This window comes from Balaenoptera borealis (assembly GCF_965194805.1).
Source record: "Balaenoptera borealis genome assembly, chromosome: 7".
In the NCBI taxonomy this organism is placed as follows: Eukaryota; Metazoa; Chordata; class Mammalia; order Artiodactyla; family Balaenopteridae; genus Balaenoptera; species Balaenoptera borealis.
In genome coordinates, this window is record NC_138864.1 from 95,215,340 (window position 1) to 95,230,553 (window position 15,214).

General features: G+C 37.3%; 1 long non-coding RNA gene across 1 annotated transcript in view; it reads right to left on the bottom strand.

Moving 5' to 3' along the window:
• Positions 1–4,604: 4,604 nt before the first annotated feature.
• LOC309632540 overlaps positions 4,605–15,214 on the bottom strand; it is a 41,824-nt gene continuing 31,214 nt past the window's right edge. The window contains exon 2 of the long non-coding RNA XR_014246965.1: positions 4,605–13,823. This is a non-coding gene — a long non-coding RNA (uncharacterized lncRNA). The remainder of the gene's footprint in view (positions 13,824–15,214) is intronic.

A 15,214-nucleotide genomic window follows, 5' to 3' on the forward strand; every position in this document is an offset into this window, starting at 1 on the left:
ATTTAATATTTCTTTATTTTTCAAAAGGGGTTCATGAGATGTATATTCTGAGTATTTTGTCTTTGTTGCCATTTTTTAATTCATAAAATATCTTCATGTTGCCCTAATATTTGTTTGACAACTTGATTGTATGTAATAATCTTTAGTTACACTTTCTTTCCCATTGAATGTTGCTAACATCTGTTCCCTTGTCTTCTGATGTCTTCCTGCATTAGATTAGGTTTGGTATAGGTCTGGAACCAGTCTGACATTTCACCTCTTTTTATTCCTACACGCATATACATCCACATGCATGCACACATGCACGCACGCACACACATGCACACACCACACACACACACACACACACACACACACACACACACACACATTGGTTTTGACTGAAGAATTCTTTCTTTAACCTCCACAGTTTAAAACTTCATCAGGATCTTTCCTAGTGTAGATTGTTGTCAAATATTTTCCTACATATGCTTCGGCTCTGCAATTCAATTCTTCCTTATTTTGCTTGATTATACTTTGAAACCTTTTTCTGTGCCTTTGTTGATTTCCTTACTTTAGGGACACTAATTTAGATAACTGGCGTTAAGTCTGTCTATTCAATTTTAGTCCAAATTTCCCCAAATTGGGGTGGGAAGTACAGTATTAGGAGATAATCTTAGGAATTGTAAAGTTATCTTTTTTTCCTAATACTGGTAAGTCCATTTCAGTATTCTGTTGTATTTCAGTATTCAGGAATTCAATTTTCCAACATAACCAATGCATTTATTTGTCCTATTCCCAATATAGGAATTTATAAATGGTATATGATCTTATTTATTAAATAAGTATGTAAAATGGTACACAGCCGTAGTGTGCAATACAAACAGAAATACAAAAATATTCAATAGATGAACAGAGACAGAAATATTCATGAGTGATATCATTTGATATTTCTTGATTTGCAATGAAATATTCTTACTCTAAACTAAAGACCTAGTTGGAGGCTTTTCCAGGAAAAAAATTTACCCATATTCCTAAAATTCTAAAAATTCTTTACCGTTTTCATTTGTGCTATACGCTGTGATGCACACTACATAATAGTAATTTTATGAACTAGAAAAATATAGCTTTGGAATACTTTGGTGTCTTGAATGATTTTGGTGAATGTTGTGGGTAGAGAACAATAAAACTCTGAAGTGCTTATGCACAGGCACCTCACTTACTTGGTTCTCATTTGAACTTCTCAAATTACTTAATTTTACGTCATTTCAAAATTGCCTTAATTGATTTTCAGATTTTAAGGGTCATCACTGGGATGTATTTTTATTTTACTGCTTTGTCTCTGCTTCATTGTTTTTCTCAAAACTAGCCCATTGAGATCTCTTGATACAGGCATTTTCTTCTCAGCCATATCTTATTGAAATGTCAACTAGTAGTAGAGTTTTCCTTTCCCTGGATTTTTGAAGCTCAGGGTGATCTTGGCTTTTACATGATACTTGAATAATGTTGCCAATCCCCTGATAAGTTGTTCATATCAGCTATTTAACCCTGATACCCATAGCTTGGGAATAGCAATGATTCTCTTCATATTCTCCTTCTGCATTCCAAGAGTTATGAATATTAAGTTTTACTTGCCCCAAAGCAAAAGTATATTCACCAAGATATTTGCTGAGATCAGGAGTCTCCGTGCTTCATTTTAAAACAGTAGCATTAATAAGCATGAATAAGAAAGCAACACAAAATGTATGGCATTTGAAAAGTAAGAGAAACAAGAATTCAGAATTTTTAATAAAGTTAAAAAACATCCATTGGTTGAAAGTTACTCTGTGTAATGTAACAGAGCACCTCACATGAGATGGATGTTGAATTCTCTCTTTTAAGAAACGATTCACAAGAGTGAAAGGATTCTTGGATTTTGACACTTACTACCCTTGGATTGCATTTGTATGAATTTCCACAAATTTTAAACTTTTTAGACAGTAAAAATTTCAGAAACAGATTCTATATGATAAGTTACATTTATATTTTATTTAAATCATATAATAATATTGTTTTCAAAGTAAACACCAACCTAAACATAAAAATTACTTATTCCTGTTGAAAGACCTGGCTAATATAATTACAGCATTATACTAAAATATTGTAAATTTTTTTTTTAAATAAAGAAGAATCGATTTCAATTCCAATTAGAGTTTTTTGATCAGACCCTTTTTTCCTCAGAGACTGTAACAAGATAGCTCATCCAGGAGGTTAAAGGACTCTGGCACTGTGATAGAGGAAACTTTGAATTTTGCTTGCCTTCTTCGAGCTAATGTGCATATTTACCTTATTCAACTTATAAAGGAACAACTGGGACTACGTCTTGCAATTTTTTTGTCCAGCTTTTGAAAGAAAGCAGACTGTTGATTTGGAAGGTTCCCCAGACACAGATGCAGAGACTGAAAGATCTCTAAATTTAAATTCCAAAGCATGCACACTGTGCTGGACAGTGGAATAGCAGCCGCAGTATGCCATAATCAAAATTTTGAGGCAAGTCCAGATCACCTGCTCTCAGGAGCTCTTAACTCTGTAAACCTCCTTCAACAGGAGTGTCTCCCTCGGCCATGGTTTTTTTTCTTTTCTTTTTTTTTTAGTTTTCTCACACTCAGCAGGGAGAAATCTTTAGAGCTTCTGTGCTGCTCTCAAACGACTACTCTCAAGTCTCAGATCGAATCCAAAAGAAGTTCAAAGAACCTATAAATTAGCAAAAACCAAAACAGAATGGAAAAAACTTTTTTTAAAAAGAGAATACCAAAACTCAGCCAACTAAACTGACAATTTGGCTCCAGGTCAACAACAGCAACAGCAAAGAGAAAGCTCATATCTTACCGAAAAGACGTAAGCGGCAGGGACTTTAAAGTGAGGCAATTAAAACATGTTAGGTCCAATAACTGCATTCCACAGTTTTAAAACTTTAATAGTTATGAATTGCCTATGAATTGAATCCAGTCCCTGGTTGGATTGATGTTTAAGGACTTCCAAAAGTTGGCAGCAACCGACTTTTCCAGCCTCATTACACCAAAATGCTTTGTAAAATGTTCCATCCAAGTACCTCTATTGCCAGCGAAAATCATGACATACCCCAAGGGTCTGAGATACCTAATATACTTCTATCTTTGAAATGTGTGCATTTTGTTTTAATAGAAAAAAATGCTTTTACTTACTTGTCATTTGAATGAAATCTATATTCCCAGAAATGGGCCATATTGACCCTGTAGCTGAATCTAATTTCTAGTGCACTGCCCTGTGGATCGGAAGATATTAGCATTCCTGTCTGAGAAGCTGGGACGTGGAAAGAGTCAGAGCCTCAGGTTCTAGTCCTGGGCTGCCATTAACTAGTTATGGGATGCCGGCTGGGCCTCTTGTATCGATCTTGGCACCCGCTTCCCATCTAAAAAATGAAGCCAGATGTGGCTAGTGGATTTCTTTTCCTTTTTTTTTCTTTTTATTTTGTGACCCAAGTATGTACAACAGAAAATGTGGAGTTCTTCGGGAAGTAGAAGCCAAGATAGTCATACAGGCACTTCTGGGCTATGAGGTTTAAAATCACAGGACTGGATGAACTGCCTGGTCCTTCTCTTCTTTTTTTAAAAATTTTTATTCATTTATTTATTTATTTTTGGCTGCATTGGGTCTTCTTGCTGTGCGTGGGCTTTCCCTAGCTGTGGTGAGCGGGGGCTACTCTTCGTTGAGGTGCGCGGGCTTCTCATTGCGGTGGCTTCTCTTGTTGTGGAGCACGGGCTCTAGGCCTGTGAGCTTCAGTAGTTGTGGCACGCGGCCTCAGTAGTTGTGGCACACAGGCTTAGTTGCTCTGTGGCATGTGGGATCTTCCCGGACCAGGGATCAAACCTATGTCCCCTGCATTGGCAGGCGGATTCTTAACCACTGCACCACCAGGAAAGTCCCGGTCCTTCTCTTCTGATTATACTTTAACAGCATTATTTTTCATTGTTTTTTCTCATTCTCCTTGCAATATTTACACTCTCCCTAAAAGCGCTATAGTCTCCCCATATCTCCATGTTTTTCTACCACCTTGCCTTTGGGCTGAATTTCTTCCATACATACTACTCTCCCATTTGCTATTAAGATTCTATCTATCTCTCAATAGTGTGTTTCGTTACTATCTCCTGAACACTTCACTTTCCTCTATCAGAAGAAATCCCTCACCCTAAATTTCAAAAGACTTTGTGCTTCTTCTATTTTACTGTCTTGATCAGTTATATATGTATGGATGGTCCCCAACTTACAATGCTCTGACTTTCCATTTTTTGACTTTATGATGGTGCTAAAGCAATAAAGCATCCAGTAGAAACCACACTTTGAATTTGGATCTTTCCCAGGCAGCTATACAATCACAAGGATAAACAACTGATACACTTACAACCATTCTGTACCCATACAACCATTCTGTTTCCACTTTCAGTACAGTAATTAATAAAATACATGAGGTAGTCAATACTTTGCTATAAAACAGGCTTTGTGTTAAATGATTTTACCCAGTTGTAGACTAATGTAAGTCTGCTGAGCACGTTTAAAGAAGGCCAGGCTAAGCTATGATGTTCAGTAGGTTAAGCGTATTAAATGCATTTTCTTTTTTTTTTTCATGTTTAACAATCTTTAATTCAAATGTGAAAGTTCAATACAAGCTGTTTGTAGGGCTTGGGACTCGTTCTTTAAAAAACAAGAATGGAGGAATGCAGCAAAATGATCTTTCCTCTTTTTCTTCAGAAACTTTCAAGGAAAGGATAGATCACAGGGCCGTAAAAGATCCATTTAAGTCATACCCACCTTCTCCCCCTACCAGTAGTCTTACACCCATTCCATAATCTTAATACACATTCCTGAATGACGATTTACAGTTCAGGTTTGCTTACATAGCCATTTAAAAATACTTAGCACCGGCTTGCTTCCTATAATGCCAAACAAATCAAATCATTAAACTATTCAATATGCATTTCTTCTTTTTAAAACTAGGGGTTACTTAAATGTAGAAAGCAATACTTAGCCTACAAATACATTTCCCAGAAATGGCATATGCCATTCAAAGGCCTAGACACTCTTATGCTTTCCAAGTGGAACACCTAGCCTAATGTGAATAGAAGCATGAATGGCAAAGTTGAAGATCAATATCATAACTATTCTTTCTATTTATTTGAAGCACAGTAAAAAAAAAAAATTGGTAAACTTTGGAAATTCAGTGGCACAAGGTATACTGCCATAACTTGAGGGACATTATACAGTATAAAAAAGAAGGGAAAAAAAGGAAAAAAAATTCCCCTGCTTCAAACACTGCACTACATAATTTTACCTGCCCAAACATAAATGCATTTTCGACTTAGTAATATTTTCAATGCACGATGAGTTTATAAGGGATGTAAACCCATCATAAGTTGAGGAAGTATATGCTTTCTGACCTGCTAGATTGTGACCTCCTTTAGCAACAGAACAGTGTTTTAATCTGTAGCAGGAAATAATAAATTGCTGCTCCTTACCCCCCAAATTGTCAGATCTAACAGAAACTGATGTACATCCCAGAAAACTAAATGAAAGCAATTTATAGTTAATGTAATTGTTTTAATGTAGGTTAGGATCTGGAATGAGTCACACCCTCTACAGGAAACTAAAGCTCACCCTGGTGAGATTTGCTTTAGGGCCACCTCTGGGCCAGATTGTGCCTTTGAGCAAATAAGAGGTGCCCCTGTTGGTGGACATAGCCCAGTTATAAGGCACGTGCTGGAGAAGTCAGGTGCAGGCTGGAGTTCAGCCTCTACCTGCCCTTTCAGCTGGGTGATTGTGCAGAGCGCAGCTGGTATATCTTGCACAAGTTTGTATGTTGACCCTGAAGGCTTCCTAGGTAAGTAGTGAGAAATTTAACTGGTAGAGTGAACTTGAATCGTACTTGCTCTGCTACTGTGCAATAGTAAATTCTCAATTCCAAGAGAACCTCTTAGAGCTTCCAGATAAAGCTTGAGTTCCTCAATTTGCAAATTATAATTAGGGCAGAGTTGGGGTAGAAGAAGAGAACGGAGTGGGACATTGGTTTGTGAGGTGGGGCAGGTTGAAAGAGAAAACTAAGTAAGGGAATTGAAGCAAGCAGCCATGAGCCAGGGAACAGTGAAGGAGTGTGCCAGCCTTTTCTAGAAGGCCCCAGTCTTAAGCTTGAAAGACGAAAAATGACCCACATACTTGACTGCTCTGGTAAATTTTACTCTGCTCTGCTATAAATGAAATTTGTATTCTTCTACTAGACCAGCATTTGGTCCTGGAAACTTGGTGAAGGAGGACTCATTTGGGTATAGTAATCTCCTATTAGAAACCAGGTGAACTGGACATGTTCTCACTCCTATGACTACTTGGCTCAGTAACCATTGGTTATTTAAATGGACTTGGAGACCCAAGAACTAAGAGTAGCAGAGATGACTCCACTGGATAAAAAGGTCAGATGTTACTGTGAACATCTTTTGTTGAAGGTAAGAATCGGCACCTCTCACACTTCCTGGTTCAATAAACTTTTCTTCAGTGAATTAATGAGCCAAGGTAAATTACATATCTTATTCATTCTTAGTGTTTGTAAATTATAGCATGATTGAACTTTGATTTCTTCTAGAACTGAGGCGACAACTCCAAACTTAAACTGAATCTTTTACCTTACAATTTAAAATTTTCTCAGGATACATTTCTGGTCTAGGGTAATAGCCCCATCTACTCAGTCACCCTAGCCAGAAAACCTTGTCATTGATATTTATCCTTCTTTTTTCTCCAAATTAAATTCTTAATTTAAATTCTTGCTTTTGAACTTGCTTTAAATTCTTTAAAGGCTTCTCATCACCCAGAACAGAGAATCCCAACCTGGCATTTACAACTACCTATATAAGAATTACTTGGTCATTGCTTAAAAAATAAGCCAATTAAATCCCCACAGCCCTGCTCTAGAGGCATCATGAATCAGAATCCCTGGAGTCTTGGGATCAGGAGTCTGAGGGTCATTGCTTATTTTCCCACCCTCATAGCCCTCATCCTCCTCCCCTTCCTAGCTTCCATCCCTTTCACATCCTCTGTTCCAATGTTTGCAGCCTTAGTTTCCTAGAAATTTACCAATTTAGAACATTTACCACTCTCCTCTTTGTCATATTCTTGGTACACTCCTACTTATTTTTTAAACTCAGCAAAAATATTGTTCAGAAATGCTTATAAACCCATTCCTCACATTTTCATAGAAAGCAAGGGACTTCCTCTCCACCTGCCAGGAGGAGACAGTATTAGAAAGAAAGATTTTAATCCCTCATCATACCATAAGAAAGATGGAGTGATATACAGCCATGAACAAGTGTTTCAGGCCTTTTGGAGCTATAGTGCTTTGTTTTAGACCTACCTGGCTAAAGTATGTGTGGCTTCTTCTTCTCCTTTTGGATCCCAGTTCTCTGAGGTCCATGAGAGCTAGGACCCTCTATGTTGCAGCCTGGGTTGGTATCCACTTTGTAGGTCCTATTTTCCTATAGGGAGGAAGCCAAGGTCAAATATTAAGGAAGAAGGTAAGGAAGTTGATTCTGGCTATAGTTGTAAGCCATGATCTACAATCCACCTTTAGCAAATAAGTCATCAACTTGATCTCTCTCTCTGACTTCCCACTCATGGATATCTTACTTAGCAAGCATTTAATATACATTTTTTTGATGAATAAATGAATGAATGATGTTGATTTGTTCCAATGCTTCAGAGCAGCATACAGAAAACACTCTTAGAAGCAGCTCTTCTGATATTCTAACCTAAATTTTCTCAGTCATAATCACACTAACCTGACAGAATTAAATAAAGGAAACATCTTCTAATGCCTGTTTCCTTTCCTCTTATCATGAACCCAGTAAGCAGTTTCTTCTATAATCAAAGGACCACATCTACTCGATAAACTGTCTCAAGCTTTCTTCTTTTAATAGAGCTTACCAGCTCTTGGATTTGCTCATTTCTTTAAATGCAATGATTGGTAACTTTCCTAGAGCTCCACATATATTATCCACTTATATCCCCAGACAATCACTTTTAGTAAGAGTTTGTTTGGGATTGCCAAAAAAACAGAACAAAACAAAACAAAAAAACAAAAACAAAAAAACACAATGAATACCTCAGAACATCAAAAATAAAGCAAAAAACGTTATTTTATAATAATATATGTATATAACTTATTTATTCTTAACAACAGGTAATTTTAAGCAAAACTATTATGCACTTTTGCTATGTTCCCTTTTCTAAATGATAAACATTCAACAACATTTTATGGCCATTACTTTATTATGACAATGATTGTGGATTCCTGGTAAGTCTTAGATTATCAAATTCTAAATTTGAAGTTGAGCTGTAAACCATGACACCACTTCAACATTTCCTCTGACCCAATCCAGATAACATTCCAATATCATGAAGCACTTTGGCAGTGTTTTGACTGTTGCCTTTTCTCAATTGCATTCCCAGCCTAAAGTACTTTTATTTGACCAATCCAAACTTTTCAACTTTCACTTGCTAACAATAGATGATTGTTCTTGTCAAAAAATCATGTCACAATAACTAGGCATTAAATTCTTAACCTGGCTGATAGTTGCATATGAAGAGCTGTTGGAACTGAAACAATCCTGCTGTGGAATAGAAGTATTTAAAAAATTAGCTTAAAATAGGTGAAAAACATCTGCTTGTTAGCTCTCCTTTTTTTCTCAGAAAGTAATGTTTCCTGTTGTATTTCTAGCTGAGGTATCATCTTGTGAGTGGATTAGCTGTGAGATAATCTGCATTTCCACCAACACTTAACTACTGATGGACAATCTTAGAGGTCACAAATAAGGTTCTTTATCAAATGAAGGAGCAAAATAAGTTTTACGTGGTTCCGAAGAAGCAGGGAAGGTAATCACTATTCTTGGCAACAATATTAATTATTGTTACAGGAACTATGTTTTAGTACCTGTTTCTCTGTGTACCATCCTGAGTGCATTACCTAATCTAATTCTCATGACAACACTGTGAAATAGAAATTATTCTTCTCAATGTACCGATAAGAAAATCTTGCAGAGAAAAAATATTTTTCCCATTTTTACACAGTCAATAAATGAAAAGATTACAGATGGAATATCGTGCTTTAACTACTGCTCCTTTCCTGAACAGTTTCTATAGTTTTTTGTTTTAATTTTTCTAAACAGTTCTGACGTTGGGACCGAAAGAGTTTTCCCCTGTTCTGAGATGCAATAAAAAAACTCCTGCATTAAGAACAATGACCTATTTTATGACCAAAAGAGTACTTTAGGCAAAACTGTTTTAGTTAACTTTGGATTTAGTGAGTTTGGCATCAAATATCCTCTCCTACTGCTAGATCCTCTGAAGGGCTATCCCAACTGTTAGTTTGGAAAAAATGGCTTCCATAATCATAACCCTAGAATACTCAGCGAATTTGTCGAATTGAACAGAAGTAAACTCATCTCCAGCAGAGGTACTTTAGTGGATATTTTGGGATGTGTTTCATGGGGGCTATTTGTAGATCCATAAATTATACTTTGTAGGTGGCTATCAACTCTGCTCCTGGCCCCAAAGCTATAGTTTTTCTGAAAAAATTAAAGAGTTTCTGGAGAGTAGAAAGGGGAGGATTTGGGCTCTTGAGAAGTGAGAGAAACCAAACAAGAACCCTGCTCACAGGACAAGGGGCATATGTCGAGTCAAAGCGTTTCAAAGCTTTTTTAGATCCCATATGTAAGTGATATATAGTGGTAATCGTACTGCAATATATAAATGTATCAAAGGAACACACTGTACACCTTAAACTTACACAGTGTCATATGTCAATTATAGCTCAATACAAATAAAATTAATTAATTAACTTAAAAAAGTGTTTCAAAGCAAAGATTTACACATGCAGGGACAAGACAGAAATCCATTTCCTGGATCCAGAGACCAAAGGCACGTGGGGATAGCATGGAGCTGAGCTTCTGAGTTATAGGTTCAGGTTTCTTAAACACTTCTTGAAAGGGAGAAAGGAAAGTGCTTAAGGTTGTATTTCTGTGTGTGTGTGTGTGTGTGTGCTGGTATGTCAAGCAGAAATGGAATGGATTTGTTATATTACTTAAAAGTGGTTTTTCATGAAAAAGAAACCCTTTTTATTTTCATAAATTAAGATTATAAGGTAGATATCCTGAAATTTCTCTTCTTCCTCATAGTCATCGTCGTATCATCACGTATAACAGTGGTTCTCAATCTTAGCTGCTCACTAGAACTACTTGGAGAGATTTAAAAAATCTCAGTGCCCAGGCCACACCCCAGACCAATTAGCACAGAATTGCTGTGGAAACCAGGCAACAGTATTTTTTAAGATCCCCAGGTGATGCTGCAGTCAAGCCAAGGCTGACAACAATAATCATTAATTCGTCGTTTTCCATCATCATTATCGCCTAATTTTTTTTGATGTTTAATTGTCCAAGACATCAAGGTACAGGACACATAAGGAAAATTTCTTAAAATGGATGCCTGCTTTGTAGCTCCTCATAATTCAGAAGTTACCATTCCTTTCTTCATTTATTCAATAATAAACATATTCAATAAATATTGACTAAAGGCTGGATGCAATGCTAGATGTTAAAACCAACAGTGGTAAACAGAGTAGAAATAGCTTCTGACCTCTCAGAACTTCAGCAGAATAGACATAGAACATAGAGGGGACCATAGGAAATTTTCTAGCTATATTCCTGATGCTGGCCGAAAGCAACCACCAACACCACCGCCAAAAACACTTCTGCCTAATACGTTAAATAAATTTGTACCTCTTGACGAAAATCTTGGGCAGTCATGATGTATCTTTATTCAATGCAGTAACAATCATAGGAAAAAGACTAATAAAAACCTGAATTCTTTGTTAGCTGACTGTCTACGGTTCTGTATCCTTCAAAACATAAGTGGTCATTTTAGACATGTTAAAAAAGTCACTTCAGGTGAAAAATACGTTAAATTGATCTATTAAACAGATGCACAGAACATAATTAAATTAGCAAAAATGTTAGAAGAACTTATACTGAACATAAAGCTTTTTTTAATGATGAAATTGTTCTAACCGATTTTTTATAAAGTTTTGATTATGTTTCCTGGTCAAATATCATTAGCATATAATAAAGGTATCATGTGGCATACATCTGTGTCAAAATTACTGTGGGCTTTGGGGTTTCCTCGCTGGGACTAATACATAGTTGAGCTAATTAGTCTTCTATTGTTCTTTTAACAGCAAGGCCAATGAGATATTCTTATTTAAAATGGCAACATAAGAATTCTTTTTTTTCTCCGGTGGTCATATTTCATAGGAGGTATTTTTTTGAGCATGATATTTTAAAATCAGGTATCTTTTAATAAAGCTAATTTGTAGGTAATTGTAGGACTATATATGTACATGGTAAATTATGAATGCTAGAATATTAATGAACAAATTATAACAAGTTTCTCTTCCTTTTATTAAGCATTAAAATGAGGAAAAAAATCCATAACAATTGTGATGGTTATGGCTGATGCACTTTTGACTGTTGCAATTTTGAAGATAACTTTAGTCAGCTGCAAAGCATATGTTAAAAGGGAATAGCTCAAGTGAAACAAATTCTTCTTGCTTTTGTCTCCAGGTGAACTGCACTGTGAAAGGACACAAAATGCGTATGCATTGCCTGAGAGAATTGCAGTATGAGATAAGGTGTATCTGTCGGGTAACTGAAAACCTCTTTCTACTACCAGAAATATTAAAAAATTGGAAAAGCCTGTTAATTTTTTTTTTTTAACAAGTGAAACAAGTCATTTGGTTAAAAAAAAAAAAAAGGAATGTATATTCCTTCTTTGTAGGAATATACATTTTTCATGTGAGTTGTCCTGGTAGATTTCCTAAAAGCTGATGCTAGAAGGCAAATATTGCTACATGAAGGAATGTATGACTACTCAGGTATGTGAAGTGAAGTGCAGCTAAAGCACATTTTTAAAGAAAAACCGGAATCTAAGAAATGAAGTTCTTCATTATTTTTTATCTTATCTATTAAAAGTTTTCATTACAGAATGAAAATGGTTCATTGCTTCGCTTTTTGCATTGCTTTTCAATGTAGTTTCTCTAACATGATTTGGTGACCCTTCTTCCACATTCTCCCCTTAGCTTGAAAGATTCTACTTTATATTACATATATATATATATATATATATATATATATATATATATATATATATATATGTGAAATATATACATATATTTATTAGAGTAGAGACAGGTCACTGCTTTCAATTTGTTAAGAAATGTTTTCATGAATTGAGATATCAAAGTATCTGTACATAATGCCAGCTTTCAGTAAAGGTCACATTTTACAGTCAGATTCTGAGAGGAAATGTACAGCATAACTTCACATATTATCTGTTTTCACACAGTAGAACGTGATATTACATTGCTTAGGTAGAAAACACATCTTTGGTAAAAATTGCTTTTGTTGATGAAAAATGCAATAGTCCAGGAACTTGGGATGTATATGTTTCTTCATTGGATGAGCATTAAAATATGAATTACTGGCTATTGGGGGAAAATGTATTTTGAATATTCTGAATTTTTAAAATTAAAAACAATGCAATAAAGGGCTTCTCCATGTTCGAGGTAGGTAATCATGCTCTGGTTCTGGTGCTTTAAAATTTTAATACTGATTTCCAACACCTGACAACTAAATTTAGTGTTCCTTTCTTATTATCTTTCCTTTCACTGTTCATTTTCCTCTTCCCCTTGGCCATGATTTATTTCTACTCTTCTTCCATCTTATATAGTCTTTCCTCTTTTCCCTCTAACTACATAAACAAAAGCAAGGTTAAAATTGTTTAGGGAAAACTTTACTTTTACTTCATATTTTCCTACACAAGACATAAACATTTCTAAGCAGTTAAAGGGCCTCTTCTGTCTTAAATCCAGAGAAAAACTGGGTCCATTTATGTATTTTAAAGCAGAGTGTATGTACCTAGGTTTATTTTGCTACACTGGAATGCTGAACAAAGAAACCTATGAATTTTTTTTAGACTATAAATACATATTTCAAATGATTGACAATGTGATCATAGGGTAAAACTTAATTTGCACAATTCGCTTTCCACCAGTACTTGAAAAATAACTCAGAACCACTGTCCTACCCTTGTGGATCAGTATCACTACCTTTTCTTGTGCAAGATGATATATAATCATTAAAGAGAGAAAATTTCATAATTATTTTTCTTGACTGATAGTCTTCCAAATGGTAGTAACTTAATACCATTATATATTAAACACTTTTAACACAGGACATATTTTAGTTTATCTAGTTCTCTGAATTCTAAATCATGATTTGTACACTCACAGGTGACATGTTAACATGAAAATTTCTCATTCATTTTTTTTTAAGAAAGCAGCCAGAACCACAAAGTAATTTTATAGTCTATCTTGATACCGCTTATTAGCTTTCTGTATTTTATCAAAATCAGCCAACTTTCTCAAAAGAACATATAAGCAGAAAATGTGACATGTCAAATACTAGATGTTCAAGCAGAGAATAAATCCTTTTTAACTTTGAAAAAGGAATTAAACAATGTCAACTAATAAATTAGAGTTCACGTTTTATTAAAAATAAATCAGCTAGAGTAATTTTACAAATTGACATACTGATAATTATAAGGTACATATAGAGAGATGAAGCTTACTTTTCCTTGAAATATTCATGCATATCTCAAAAGTTACTCTCACACCTAGCCATCAGCTATTGATACCAATTTTCTACTAGACTCCCACTAAAAACTCTCACTTAAAAAGCCTGAGCTCAAGATTGAGAGAAGATGGCGGAAGAGTAAGACGCGGAGATCACCTTCCTTCCCACAGATACAGTAGAAATACATCTACACGTGGAACTGCTCCTACAGAACACCCACTGAACGCTGGCAGAAAACGTCCGACCTCCAAAAAGGCAAGAAACTCCCCCCGTACTTGGGTAGGGCAAAAGAAAAAAGAAATAACAGAGACAAAAGAATAGGGACGGCACCTGCACCAGTGGGAGGGAGCTGTGAAGGAGGAAAGATTTCCACGCACTAGGAAGCCCCTTCGCGGGCAGAGACTGCAGGTGGCAGAGGGGGGAAGCTTCGGAGCCACGGAGGAGAGTGCAGCCACAGGGGTGCGGAGGGCAAAGCAGAGAGACTCCCACACGGAGGATCAGTGCCGACCAGCACTCACCAGCCCGAGAGGCTTGTCTGCTCACCCGCCGGGGCGGGCGGGGCTGGGAGCTGAGGCTCATCTTCGGTCGGATCGCAGGGAGAGGACTGGGGTTGGCGGCGTGAACACAGCCTGAAGGGGTTAGCGCACCACAGCTGGCTGGGAGGGAGACCGGGAAAAGGTCTGCAGCTGCCGAAGAGGCAAGAGACTTTTTCTTGCCTCTTTGTTTCCTGGTGCGCAAGGAGAGGGGATTCAGAGCGCCGCCTAAACGAACTCCAGAGACGGGCGTGAGCCGCGGCGATCAGCGCGGACCCCAGAGACGGGCGTGAGATGCTGGGGCTGCTGCTGCCGCCTCCAAAAATCCTGTGTGCGAGCACAGGTCACTCTCCACACCGCCCCTCCCGGTAGCCTGTGCAGCCCGCCACTGCCAGGGTCCCGTGATCCAGGGACAACTTCCCCGGGAGAACGCACGGCGCGCCTCAGGCTGGTGCAACGTCACGCCGGCCTCTGACGCTGCAGGCTCGCCCTGCCTCCTCTGTACCCCTCCCTCCCCGCGGCCTGGGTGAGCCAGAGCCCCCAAAGCAGCTGCTCCTTTAACCCCGTCCTGTCTGGGCGGGGAACAGATGCACTCAGGCGACCTACACGCAGAGGCGGGTCCAAATCCAAAGCTGATCCCCAGGAGCTGTGCGAACAGAGAAGAGAAGGGGAAATCTCTCCCAGCAGCCTCAGAAGCAGCGGATTAAAACTCCACAAACAGCATGATGTGATGCATCTGTTGAATACCTGAATAGACAACGAATCATCCCAAATTCAAGAGGTGGACTTTGGGAGCAGGATATATTAATTTTTCCCCTTTTCCTTTTTTTGTGAGTGTATATGTATATGCTTCTGGGTGAGATTTTGTCGGTATAGCTTTGCTTTATAATAGCTTTATTTTACTTCACTATATTATAGCCTCTTTCTTTCTTTCTATTTTTTCTCCCTTTTACTCTGAGCCAT